Genomic DNA, 13,573 nt, shown 5'->3' with positions numbered 1-13,573 from the left:
GTTATTGCCTGTGCGTTCTATCACCGGGACAACACCCTGGACGGTGTCCTGTGACATTCTTAAAGTTTTCCAAACTTTGCCATCTGTATTTATGCTTTGACTCCTGGTAATTTATTGTCCACTGAATATTAAGTTGTGCTCGTTGACCAGGCATTACTTTTGCAGTTAAATGTTAACTTTAGTTTGTAAACGACCAATTAAAGCCGCTTGCACTATAGTTATGTAATTATTACGTAAATAATCACCTCCCCCCCTCCCGCGAACTGATGGTCATAAATAATAGGCAACAACAACGATATTATGGCACCGCAAAAACCCCAGGCTCATTAATCTTTCACTTAATAGTCCCAAATAATTATACACAACAATTGCATTGCCCCTGCTGACCAATTAAAACCCAATTTAAAGCGATAACAATTTAATAAAATACCGCTATTGAAAAGAAAGAGCGTTTTCTAAGCGGAAACAAATATGTATTTGTATTAAAAGTTATGACCCGCAAATTTGTGTATCTCTGATAAAAGTTCATGTCCCCAGAAGACATGGCCGCAGCAAGCTTTAATTTATAACAAACATTTCGCAGAGAAGAATCTTCGACACTGGCAAAGTTCCAAAGGCTGAACGGAAAAAGAAAGTTTTCTTCAAAACAAAAACCACTCGACATGTCCGGCCACAAGAATGCTTGTCACTGGTTAGCCGCAATGCAAATAAAGATAAAATGCAAAGTGGGGAAAAAACTGGGCAAAAATGCACCACCGAGGATGCTTGATAACCACAATAGCATAGCTACAGCATGCAAACAAATCGCTGCTAGTTTTACGCCATTTTCAAATTGATGTTAGTCGATTTCTTGGGGCATTCCCCTAACCTCTGACCCGACCCCTGATGCCTCTTCTTTGGTTTTCTGGTTTACGACTTTACGAGAGTTGGCCCGCTTTTGGCCAGAAACTTTTCCCTGCACTTTATGATTTTTGTGCAAACTTTTGTCAGCTCGGCCCTCTGTTTGTTTGTCGCCCTTTTGGTTCTTTATTGACGGGAGAGAACCAGATGCCTTATGTCTGCCCATTCCCCAACCACATTGATGTTTATTACACTCGTAACGTATAAAAATATTCAAAAATAAAACAAAACAAAAACAATAATAAGGTAACAAAAGTTTCTGTCATTTCGTCTGACATTTTTCAATTGTGTGAAAAGTTGAGCCCAATGCTCGAAAAGTGCAAGTGAAAATCAATATTTTCTTTATTGGCGTATAAAAATTGATCTTTATCGAATATATTAAATAAATTGGAATTTTTGTGGCCCAAAAATGTACTGCGTTGGGAATATTTTTAGAAGAGCAACGTGTGGCAATGATAAAAATATCAGATACATAGTTCAAGAGAAGTATTTGAAAAACTTATTTATTATTCTTTAAATTTCAGCTGTTGGTCTTGAAAGTTTATTTGAAATTTTAAATTAACATAATGCAGTTGATAAGTGAAGATGGATGGAAAGTTTTGCAGATTACAAGGACACAAGGCACAATTTGCTATAAAAGGATTAAACCTTATTTTTCCAGTCTGTCAAAGGATCAGAAAAAGGAGAAGTTCATATACCAGCCAGGTAAGTAAACAATATTAACTATTAAATTTTTTTAAATTATTCATATTAATGAATTATGTGATGTATCCATTATTCTGGATATTTTCACTTGCCCTTAACTTATTTTGCCTACATAAAAGTCAATCCCAACTGTAGCCTATTTTTTTGGGTTAAGCTTTGCTCATAGTAAATGTTGACCAATTAAGTATCCACTCTCACAACCAATTGTCCTAAAAGCAAAAACATTAAAAAATCTAGTTTCAAATGTAATAATGTCCTGTACCTTGGACCGTGAATGTCCGGCAGAAATGTTTTCAGCTTGGCTATTCTGGTGTGAAATCGGAGCACTCAACGTATCCTGTGCACAGTTACGACTTCCGGCGAAACACACAAATGAGCTACAAAATACATTTCCACCCACAACAATAACAGGCTTGCTTGCCTGCAATGAGCAGGGACTGAAACAACAATACAATGGTTGACTTGTCTCTCCATGTCCTTTTCCCTCTAAGCAAATGAGGCCATTTTGTTTGGATAAGCCTGCTAAAGCGGCAACGCTGCGAGGAAGGAAAACCATTGTCCAGTAAAAAGTTTCAATAAGGAAATATGGGCAAATAAAATAAATGAAAAGTGTCTAAAAATGTCACTTTAATAAGCTCAAGAATGGAGAGACAAAAAAAGGCAGAAAGTTTTTAAGCCCGTGAGTTGTGTATGTGTGTCGTCTGTGTGTGCATTAGTGCATCAGTGTGTGGGTTTTTGGTGTTGACAGTTTTGTGAGAGTTTGAACAACAAGTTGCCATTTGCCGTTTCTTCCTTTGGTCCTGGCTAAGCTGCAAATATTTTCATTATAAACTTTACGACAGGTTTTTCCCTTATGTGTGTGAGTGTGTGTGTGTGTGAGGGGGTGAACGGAAACGGAAATGCGCCATTAACTGGCAAGTCAAGCTTATTAGCTGCAATAAAAAATAATAAGCTACAAAGTTATGTTGCAATTGTGGCATATTTTTTTCTTACCCAGACGGTCTATTACGTTGCCTTTTCACACACATACTATATACGAAAACTTATACTTGGGATCCCTTGCGTTGAAAATTCTTTGCTACTTACTGACTTGGCTTTTTGCACTTTTCTTTCTTCTCTCTGCTCGCAGAGAACTTTTCTTCTCATTGTGTTTGTGTGACAGCCAAGGACAACATGCCAAAGGGGACATCCTTTTCCACAGTTCTCCCTCACTGTGTGTGAGGTAGAATAGAATGAGAGCAAAATTCAAGTTAATTTTATTTTACAAAATCGTGCTACAATATGTTCTGGGTCTTTGAGCCAACTGGCCGAGGCCGGTCGGTCTCTCTCAACTTGATAGTTGACTCCTAGACGCCCCCGGCAGCCGGCAATGAGTGCGATTATGAGACTGGGAATGGCACTAAGACCGAGAAAGCGAGAATGTGTGGACAAGACACTGAGAACTTGACAAATTGACAATGTGGCAGCCGTTGATAGGGACAGCGAAAAAGAGTCCATTCAAAGAAGGGAGCCTGATTAATGTAAAATGATTAATTTCTTGCTAGTTGAGTTCATTTTTGATTCTGAGTACTTTAATATGAATTTAGTTGATTTAGAGACATTGAAAAAATGGGGCAATTATGATCATTACTTGGGATTTTATATTAACTGAAATACTGTCTTAGTAATACCTTGCAAATAAATATTGTTTAGTTAAATTACGTAACTAACTATCAAGCTTATTAACCTTTGGTACATTATATTAATTGATATTTGTAGTAATCCAATTATATTTAGTTGAAAAAGTCTGCTATTTAGCCAATTTTCGTCTTAATTTTTCATGTCTATAATAATAAATATATCAAATAAAATGAAATACTATAATTTAATTGTGAGAGCAGACTTTCATACAATTCCCGATTTGTTGTCTAATAAATGGCTTACCCTTTTTTTGGTCAGTTTGTTAGTCTGTTAAATTGAAATTTATCTCTAATTTAATCCCATTACGTTTTATATATTTTATTTGCGTACCATTGTCTCTACAATTTAGCTCAATTTCCATTGATTTTCCCCACTCTCTCTAAAAGTTATTTTCATAATTATCCAATCAAAACTTATTGTTATCCATTATAATTATAATAATCATAATCATGGCTGTGGCTGCCATGCTGCCATTAAAAGTTCTGAAATTTAAACACCTGTCAGTCGTTTCAACGTTCAATGGCCCGGCCTGGGATTAATAACAAAACAATTTATGCAACTTTTTCGCCGAAAAGGGAGGGTGAACATAGGAACTCTGTGAGAGAGTGCTGAGGGGCGTGGAAATGTAAATAATTTCAATAATGTCCTGCTAATATCGGGGAGCAATAACAATAACAGCCAGGGGCGTGGAAGGAAAAGTACGAAGACAGGCACTGACCCTGCGGTCAAAATATTTATGTACCCCAGACCACAAAAAAGGGAGACTCTGTGTATATATATGTATGTATATGTCTGCGCCTTTCAATCATGGTTTATGCCCCAACATTACCGTTGGACGGCAGCAGTCGAAAGGAAAGTTTTCGTTACCTTAATGGAGCCAAGTGAAATAAGTTCTCTGGCGATAACGGGAAGACGCAGCAGGAGTAGCAGAGTCTTTGGGAACGTATTAAAAAAGTTTCCACTGCCAGTTGAACTCCAACAACAGGTTGTACAACATTTTTAACCGCTGTCGAACTCCTGCTCCTCCTCAAAAAAAAAAAGTATATACGAAGACATCTTTATGTATTTTGTTTTTTTGGTACCTTCTCAGGAAAATTCACCTCTCTCAAGCACGGAATTAAGCCGGACTCCGCGACGGCTACGAGACTCTGATTCTGAGTAAATGAAGTTGAAAAACTTTACTTTTATCTGTTGATACAAAGTAGGTAGGTGGTTTCCTAGTGGCCTCCTCAGTGGTACTTGACAGGTTCTTTCCCTTTTGTGGTTACTTCTTGTTTTTGGCCAAAGGTTTCCACAGCACTTCCTGGACTGTTTTTATACCCTTGCAGGGTATTATAATTTCAGTCAGAAGTTTGCAACCCAGTGAAGGAGGCACCTCCAACTATATAAAGTATATATATTCTTGATCAGGATCAACAGCCGAGTCGATCTAGCCATGTCCGTCTGTCCGTCTGTCCGTCTGTCCTTCTGTCCGTCTGTCCGTCTGTCCGTTTCTACGCAAACTAGTCTCTCAGTTTTGAAGCAATCTGAATGAAACTTTGTAGTTAGCCTTCTATATACTCTCACTCGTATATATGTCGGAACGGGCCGGATCGGACGACTATATCATATAGCTGCCATAGGAATGATCGGAAAATTTTTACAAAAAATTTTTAACTTATTCAGATTTCAATAGAATTGGATCAAATTTGAGATATAGCCATTCTACTATATTCTACAATTTTGCATAAAATTTTATGAAAATCGGACTACTATATCATATAGCTCCCATAGGAACGATCGAGAAATTAATACAATTAAATTTATAACTTTTTCAGTTTTCAGCTGCTTTTCATCAAATTTAAGGTATAGCCATTTTATATTAGTCTTAAATTTTGTGTCAAATTTCATGAAAATCGGAAGACTATATCATATAGGTGCCATATAAACGATCGTTTGATGTAGAGGGAAAATGCAAATCTGTGAATGTAAAACTGCAAATATAATATGTATAGGTGAATGAAATGAAAGCAGGTAGTACTTCGTTGTTTTTTATTACAAATATATATAATTTATATTGTATAGTTTCCTATTCATAGAAGTTATATCTGCAAGGGTATATAAACTTCGGCGTGCCGAAGTTAGCTTCCTTTCTTGTTAACTTTGTGATGAACGGAAAGTTTTTTTCATGCTTATCTGGTTCATAAACTTGTTGCTGTTTGTGTTTTTTTGTATGTATTCTGAAGGATTTATATGTACCTTTCTCTAGAGGGATTTTCAAAGCTGTTTAATTAGCTGAAACTCATTGAAAAATAAAAAGATGTTAAGACTTTCTACAGGCTTTTATTGTGTTTATTAATAAATCTTTTTGCATTTTAAATCAAATTTTACATACTTTTAGGTAGATATAGATTTATTTTCAATTCTTTTATTACTTTCCCATTAATATCAATTTCAAATCTTCGCTTTGCGAAGGATACTAACTTTTCGTTCAATATATAAACAGCAGGCGAGGCCCTTAATCCTTTGTCTGCGTTTCCCTTCCCGAAGTGGGAGAAGTGCACGTAGAATGCATTAAAGATAAAAGCCACCGCAGCTCGAGGAACTTCAAACTGGAAAATATGATACAAAAGGCAACTCGGCATGGCGACACTATAGAACCAGAAATAGAATGAGGACTATATGCAGTGTGGCCATAACTTCAAACAGTGGTTTTTATGCTGAATGTGCATTTTACGACTTTTTAAGTGTCAGGGCAAACAAAACTTGCCGTTGGGGGTCCCCAGAACCCAAACCCAAACCCAAAACTGAAAACCAAGCCAAAGCCCAGTCCAGACTGGGAAACAGGAACAGAACTCTGCCTTGCAACTGGCAGCTGCTGCTTGGTGCCGCTGGTGGGACACCTTGGATGTATACAAAAGACGCCAGACATATTTTCTTTCAACAAGAATAAACTTTGCTTTTGAAATATATTTTCAAACTTCTAATACACTGAATGGAAAAATGATGTAAAATAACTTGCACTTATTTTATACCATTTAAACAAACATTAAGTTATGTTTCTTAGCTTTATTTGAATTTTTAACAGTTAAATTAATGTTTAAATATTTGTCCGATGATTTCAGACTTTGCCTAATCTCTACCAGCACAAAGTTTAATTGCTTTAGCTAAATCTAGCGTCTTTCAAATTCCTATTCCAATTTGTCAATGAATTCTCTGGTCACCTCGTCTTTAGTTTGCTATATAGTCTTTTTTGCAATGTACTTCTTCCTGGTTTTCCCTTGTGAAAAGCAAAGCAAGGAAAAGGCGCATTAAGTCCAAGTTTACGAAAAACTTAATTCTATTTTTAAAGCGCCAACACAAACAGACTCCGACGTACACACGCACAGGCACACCTCTATTTATACACACACACACACACCCTCACCTAAGCAGGGGAAGGCAAAGGCAGTTCCGCTTCCGTTCGTTGCTGCATGCAGTCACGGCTTCCCCTTGCACTAAGTTATCGTCTTTATTGTTTGTCACATACATGACCTCACAATTGTGTTCCTGTTTCTTGGCTGCCATCGTTGCCTTGGCTGCCTTAGCGCTGAATGGCGATGCGGGCGGAAACGGAAATGGCATAAGTTGTTGTCGCCTACTAGTTCACACGTAAGTCCGTTCATTCAACAATAAAACGACAACGACGACGACGACATTGCTGCAGCGCTAAAGACGTTACAAAGGGCGGGCCTGCGAAGCTGGCCACTATACAGGAGCATGAGGTCGCCAACAATGAAATCCCATAAAAGGAAATCAAGGCGGGGACTTTTGCCGGGAATTCAGAGATGTCATTGTTATACACATTATGTGTGTGTGTGTGTGTGTGTGTGCTTCTCTCCTTTGGAGTTCTTGAGCTTCATTCTAAAGTTTATTTTCACGCACTTTTAAATTGAGTTTTTTATATTAGGCTTATTGTTAGTTTGTTAGTAGTTTTAAAAAATGCAGATAAAAACAGGTGACATTTATTGTTAGGAGAAAGCTTAGTACATCTATTTTGATATATTCTAGAGTAATAGACTTTTAAAACACCCAAAATAGGTGTCTAAAAGTATGCAATGCAATTTGAAGAATGCCATAAATGTGTGTTTCTAATATTGTAGAATTTTTAAAACAATTTTAAAGGTTTTAAGAATCCTGGTGATATCTAAAGCAACTTGAGGCTAAAAAAAGGATACTGAAATAGGAAAGGGCTAAACAAATTGAATATAAACTAAACATACAATTAATCTATATATATCTGAGTACCTCAACAACATTATGAAGTTTAAAGGAAATGATTTAAATCGTTTTTAGTGATCAATAAAAATCACATCACGGCATCTCTATCAGACACACCTGCAGTGTTATTGCCTGCTGATATTTTGCAGGTACCCCACGGCGCTGTAAAATTAGCAAAAGCTCCTTTCACAAGACCAAGCAGATGGAGCTAAGCAAAAGAGGAAAAAAAAGGATACAAAAATCTAAGCGGATGATGGGCAGAGGGCATTTCATAAAAACTACGAACTTCCTAAACTGATTCGATGGAGAAAGTTGAATAGAAAATTGCAGCTGCAAGAGTTTGCTTTTCATTTTTCCTGTCGTTTCGTTCCGTTGTCACTGTATTGGATCAACCTCGGACCTCTTTAGTCCGGTCCTGATGCGAATATTCAGCCCACACTTCCTGCGTCGTCTCCTTTCTGAAGCATTGCACGTTTTTCTTATTCAAAAGTTATTGTGCTGCTGTCAGGAAAGTTTTCCCTTTTCCCTTTTCTTTTTTTTCTACGCCCTCTCCCAGCACCTTCAGAAATGGTCAGTAGCAAAGCCAAAATCCAATAATGGCTCAGTCCCTGTGGCCATCTCTATCCCGCCTTCAAAGTGCTGCCCGGTGAGAGGGAGAGGGTGCGAGAGATTTACGCACACACATGCATTGCTTTCAAATACTAATCTACGCGCTATAATTGAAAAACTAACGGTTTTTGTAACGAGTTTTTCGTGCTTTCACTGCAAGTGTGCGAATTTTGTGGCGCTCTCTTTCGCTCCTTCAAGACTGAACGCTGCGTGAGTGTCGCATACTTTCTCTCTCCCACACATCCAGCCACTTTTCCCAGGCCTTTTTGGAAAAGCTAAAGCTCTGCTGGAGTTTTTCCCATAAACTGCAACAATCATTCTTTTACCTTCGTATTTTTTTTCTGCTCTTACAAACATTCGCTCATATTTTTTTTTTGTGTGCTGACTTTTCGGTGCGTTTTCTATTTTTTCAGTTTGTTGGTTTTTTTTCTGTTTCTTTAGAGTTGCGGTGAGGAAGGGTATTTAGACGCTGTTGTGGTATAGCTTATAGTTGGGGTACTCTGAATTGAATATGACATTCTCTGGACACAAAATGATTGTATATTTAGAACTAGGGTTTTATATGCATTTGATGTACTATAATTGAGGTTATTTTATTTTAGATGTGGTTTTAATTTTATAGATATTTTCATAATTTAATGTTACAAATTAATTTGTGATAAAAATATACATATATTATTTTACTTGAAATAAAAAAAAGAAATCAAAGCTTCAACTGATTCTTATCCTTTATAAAACTGATTTAATTTAATAAATTTAACTTATTTAATTCGAAAAACTGGTCTTCAACATTAAGATCAGTCAAAGTTCTTGTTTAAAGTTCCCTTAAAATTCCCAAGTCGGAATTTAGTGAGGTGCTAGTATATAATCGCGAAAATATTGAAGTGCGATCATTAGTTAAATCTGCTGATGAGGTTTTGTGGTGAAAGGAAATCACTGAAAACAACAAATGTATTTTTCTTCTAGGAAAAAAATCAAGTCGATAGATAGATATCAAAGTAACTAAAGTAAGTGCTCATATAAATTTCTCAAATAGTAAATTTAAAAACCTCAAAATTCACGATTTATTTTCTGGTTTCTTAATTTTGAAAGTGTTTCTATAGAATTCATTTTCTACACAAATTAAACTGAAAGTCATAGCTGACCTAATAAGTATTAAAACCTAAACCAAACTCTTTCATTTTCACATATTTTAGAAGCTAGCTTCAACAGCAGCAGTAGAAGCCATAGAAAAAAAGCAAAAAATAACCATGAAATTGGAAAAATATGATGACACCTTCGTTGCAAGTGAAACAATGGCACCACTCTTGTTGGTTGTGCGTTGGGAAAATTCTAAGGGAGTGTGCGTGTGAGGAATTGCAGCGTTGTTGGAGCTTTTGTGTGCACGGCGACTTGAACAATTTTTAGCTTTTCCACTTTTCGGCAGATTTCTACCGTTGCGGGCGAAGCGAACGCGAACAAAACCGTAACCGTAACACAAAAAAAGTGAAAGATAATTTTTTGGAAAATTTCGTCTGAAAATATTTCGGTGCTGTCAGGCTGATGGCAGCTTTCAATTCCTCTTTTTTGTATGACTTAATGCCTGGTGGGGGCGGGAAAGCAGGTTGGGCTTGTGGTATAAGGCGAGCATACATGGCCATGAGGATTTTGGCTTTTTTGTCACGATCTAAGCCGCGCTTCTGTTCCGATTGCCCGTGTGCGTTGTGACTCGCATGAATATTGGCATTCTTGGCTTTTCAATTTCGTTGAGAGTTTTTCCTGAAACGCTTTTTTTCTCGAAATTTTCCAGGAACTGGAACGCTTTTTTCGCAGGCAACAAAGAAAAAATGTAGGTTTACTTTTCTATTTAAACAGTTTTTGGTTCGTTTTCAATTGCTATTAAAAACTATATTGTGAATTAAAATAAGGAAACCTAACATAAACTGCAGAGAATATTCTTCATTTCCCTGCTTTATTGATTTTATATTAGTTTTCCACATTTTATTGCAATTATTGATCAAAGTGTAACATTTTGTGAAAGTGTGTCAAGTGCTCATAGCTCAAATTACCTGACCAAGTGGTGCGGGGCATTAAATTAAATACCTTTTGTCTGTGGCCATTAAATGAAACGACAACGACTGTGGTCCCGAAACCCAAAGGTGGGGCAAAAAATCAGTTGTGGGGCAGGAATTTTTCGCCACGGGTTTTACTACGAAGGCAACGTTGACCAAAAAGTATGCGAACGAAATTCAACAAAAGGAGTCCGAGGAAGAAATTCAATCAATTCGCACGTGACATGATTATTTTATGTTTTTTTATTTATTTATTTATTTATGGTGTATGCATTTTATTTTACTGTATTATTATTTGTTGTTCTACCTGGGGTCTCGGGGTTTTCTTGGCTCCCCATACAAAAAAAAAAATGCCATAACGTGACGCCTGTTAAAAGTTGCCGATCAATAAAAAGGTTGAGGGTGAGGGTCTATGACCTAAATTGGTTCGTCCTGTGAATTACCTGCAGGAAAAAGGTGGCTTGAGGTGGTTGAGAAATACTTAAATGCCTAATAATTTGGTTTATAATTAAATACAAATGATGGTGGAAATGAGTCCTCTTTGAAATGGAAAAAGGATATGATTGCAAAAAGAAATTAATAATCTTTTTATTCTAATTTTCATCCGTATTCTTTCTACTGGGATCTTAAAACATAAAAACGAAAGCAATAAAAAGTAAGATTCTAAACCTTATTATTAATTTAAATTCATCCTTTTTCAATGGGATTTCCTTCAATATGTTTGATTATTAGTTTATTTAAACACCCATTTTAAGACCGTTCCATATGCCATCGATGGTACATTTAAATTCCAGCATCTGCTTTAAATCTTTGACCCTTAGCGCAGGACCCATTTTTCCCCATTTCAATTTATGGAAAAATAAAACAAGCGGGTATGGGGGGAGGGGGGAAAAGGAAAAACCCGGCAAACAAGGAAAAGGGAGGCTAAAACAAGCAGGCAAACAATAAAGGCGTCCACAACGATCCAGCGCCGGCAACTTGTTAGTTACACTTAACGAGCCAAAAACCGTATTTAAGTCAAATCGAGGCGGCAGAAAACAAAACCCAGGCCCATGTCCAGGAGGAGAAGGAGGAGTCTGGGATCGGTCGGAGGTGTGACCGTTGTGAATGTTGTTGGTTTTGGTGTCAAAGTAAATACAATCAATTTGATTGTGCTGTCCTTTTTTTTTGTCGCTATTCCTATTCTCGACCCTGGTCGAGTCGCTAGCGTGACCCTTGTGCCGGGGCCATCGATTGATAATTTAATTCAATTGTGCTGCGACTGCCATTAAAATTGGCTACTGGATGGTTGGATGGCAAATGGCAACTCCACCGGGGCCACATGGAATGTTAATTTCTGGGATAATGTGAGGCAGCAGATTTTTACTCCCTCTCTTTTTGGATGGGAAATCATCGACACGTTTTGTGATGGATAACAACAGAATTTATCTGGGTGCAAAAATGTTCTATTCGGTCACGTGTTGTTGTCATATAAAAATCTTATTCAATTGGCAATGCCAGTTTGGAATTTCTGATCAGGCAATCAGAGCTACATCTATGAAGGTCTCTCTCTTTATTTTTTATCGGATGAGTTCTACTTTTTATTTGTTTGGACTTTTGTGCGCGTGGCTATGGTCAAAATTCCGTTTGTTTTACGTAGTTTACAAAGATTTAATTTATTCCGCTAATGTGTTGTAAAGCACAGAGTATTTTTGCAAGATTGATGCTCTACTTATTTTGTAAACTAACTAGGAAATGTTTGAAATGAAAGCTCCCCAAAGACGACTCTCTAATTATTAATTTAAATTTTCAAAAACAAAACCCTTTTAATTTATTCTCGGTCAATTGTACATTTTTAAATTACGATTATAGCTATGCTGGGTTTGGCACTCATTATACAGTCACAGTTAATCCCAAACTGGGCAGATAACGACGAGCGTGGCCTATTAAGTACCAAAAACAGTTTAACTCCACCCCTTTTTTGGCGGGCTAAGAAAATGTAGAACGAAAGCCACGGCCGGTCTGGACAGTCGACAAGGACAAACAAAGGGATTCAATTTGCATGAGCCACGTTAACAATAAATTTATAGTCGTTTTTTTTTGTTTGGGGTCGCCAAGGACATTCAGGCTCAGGCAGGACAGGCACTCCTCCCCACCATTTGCCTCGAATGAAATGCTGCTGTGGGACTGAACACGTTCGACTAACGTATTCGTGTGATTTGCATTTGGATGATGCTCCTGCAGAGTTCTATCTAGCTCGATTGTTATCCCCAGGATGTTATTCCCTTGCTTGTGTTTTTCTATAACTGAAACTTGTGGTGCAGGGTATTTGCAAATTGGAAATCCTTAGGATCCTGAGGATACTCTTATAACTGAATTAAATTAATATTAAATTAATATAAATAACAGATCGATAATTCGAATCAATTCGAATAAATCGAATCAATTAAAGAGTAATCGTTTTATATCTTAATGAATTCTATTTAAGGTAATCAATTTTAAGACAAAAACCCCCCTCGTTATCTAAATATTTGCATCTTAAAAACAAATAATTCCCTTTCCAAAAAAGAACAAAATTCCTGTTATAAATACATTTTATTATCAAGTATGCCCCCAGTCCAGTAATAGCGATATCCCTATGTGCCCCTTGGTGGTTGTCGCACCATTGACAGGCGTGCGGCTGTAACGGAAGCTGCGTCTTCTATGCCGGCAACATTTGTTGATATGTCGCTTTGTTTCGCTCCCCCCCAGAATCCCCAACCTCCCCACTATATACTTCCTTCTCCTCGTGGCTCTTGGCTCATTGTTATCGCCACAGACAAGTCCTGTGAGTTGCTGCATTGCCTTTGGGCGAGGAGCGGGGATTTATTCGCCTCTCAACTTGCCCGCTTGTGTGCTTTTTGTGCCTTTGTCAAATGGCTTTATCATTCGAATGACAGTGAATCCAGATCCGGTTACCAGACTGACTTATGAGGGGAGCTCTGGAGCGGAGAAGTGGAAGAAGTGCTAGTATCTCTATGTGCCTGTGTGTGCACCTCCCAAAAGCCGCAGTCAAGTGGCTTGCGGCTTAGCTAATGATTCTAAATGGCAAGTTATTGAAATCATTTAAATGCGCCATAAGCCAACGCATAGCCACCAAAATCCGTTGACATTAGACAGTAGACCTTCCAGCTTTGAAAGTGTCTGCTTTACAATCGTTGGCAGACATCACGTCTGTAAAAGACTACAGAACTGCACTTCAAGTCCACAGTGGGTTATATCAGCATGGGAGTGGAGTTTTATTTATTATAGAAATTTTATTAATTAAAAGAAGTGGAATATCAGGTACCCAAAGCATTTTGATGGTAGAATTAAAAGGAATATAGACTTTACTTATTTACTTTGTCTAATTATTATTTGCTATTATTACT

General features: G+C 37.3%; 1 long non-coding RNA gene across 1 annotated transcript in view; it reads left to right on the top strand.

Annotated features, from left to right (window-relative positions):
• Positions 1-1,429: 1,429 nt before the first annotated feature.
• LOC147643868 (uncharacterized) overlaps positions 1,430-13,573 on the top strand; it is a 31,504-nt gene continuing 19,360 nt past the window's right edge. The window contains exon 1 of the long non-coding RNA XR_015271394.1: positions 1,430-1,605. This is a non-coding gene — a long non-coding RNA (uncharacterized LOC147643868). The remainder of the gene's footprint in view (positions 1,606-13,573) is intronic.

The sequence above is a fragment of the Drosophila serrata genome, unplaced genomic scaffold, assembly GCF_035046125.1.
Source record: "Drosophila serrata isolate PLE 108 unplaced genomic scaffold, ASM3504612v1 contig_241, whole genome shotgun sequence".
Classification (NCBI taxonomy): Eukaryota; Metazoa; Arthropoda; class Insecta; order Diptera; family Drosophilidae; genus Drosophila; species Drosophila serrata.
This window is presented reverse-complemented; position numbering and strand designations above follow the sequence as displayed.